The following is a 610-nucleotide window of genomic DNA, read 5'->3' on the forward strand; positions in this document are numbered from 1 at the left end:
AGCAACACAACACCTCAATCGCTCATTTCTTGTCTAACTTACATCCCTGCTCTGGCATCAAAACATGGAGGTTTGGACTGTTACAACTGATCTGAGGTAAGACGCTCATGTCAATTAACTATCGTGGGAGCGGCCTCTGTCTGTGTGACGCCACAACGACAGGCATCTGAGAATGGCTCGATTTGAAAAGGGAATTATTATTTTTACAGATTAATTAAAAACCACTGCATGGATTTTTATCATTATAGGGTGGATTTGTACATACACTGACAACACACATTATTGATCAAACAACATGTAAAAGTGAACTTAGCATCCGGTGACCCCTTTAAGGTTTTCTTGAATCTGACCCCTGAGGCCATTTGTGGTCATCAGCTCATCTGTTGTTCCAGCACTTTTACTATAATATTCTATGACTTGTATCTTGAGCGTTGCAAAACTGTTCTGCTTTTGCAACACACACCATTATCAATTAAGAGATACTTGTCACACACATAAAATGTAGTCCTACTGAGTAAAAAAAAAAAATAATAATAGTGTATTTAGTTACATTCTGTAGAACTTCACAGATCATTAAATTGCAAAAATCATACAGACATATGACCTATAT

The sequence above is a fragment of the Labeo rohita genome, unplaced genomic scaffold (assembly GCF_022985175.1).
Source record: "Labeo rohita strain BAU-BD-2019 unplaced genomic scaffold, IGBB_LRoh.1.0 scaffold_176, whole genome shotgun sequence".
NCBI lineage: Eukaryota > Metazoa > Chordata > Actinopteri > Cypriniformes > Cyprinidae > Labeo > Labeo rohita.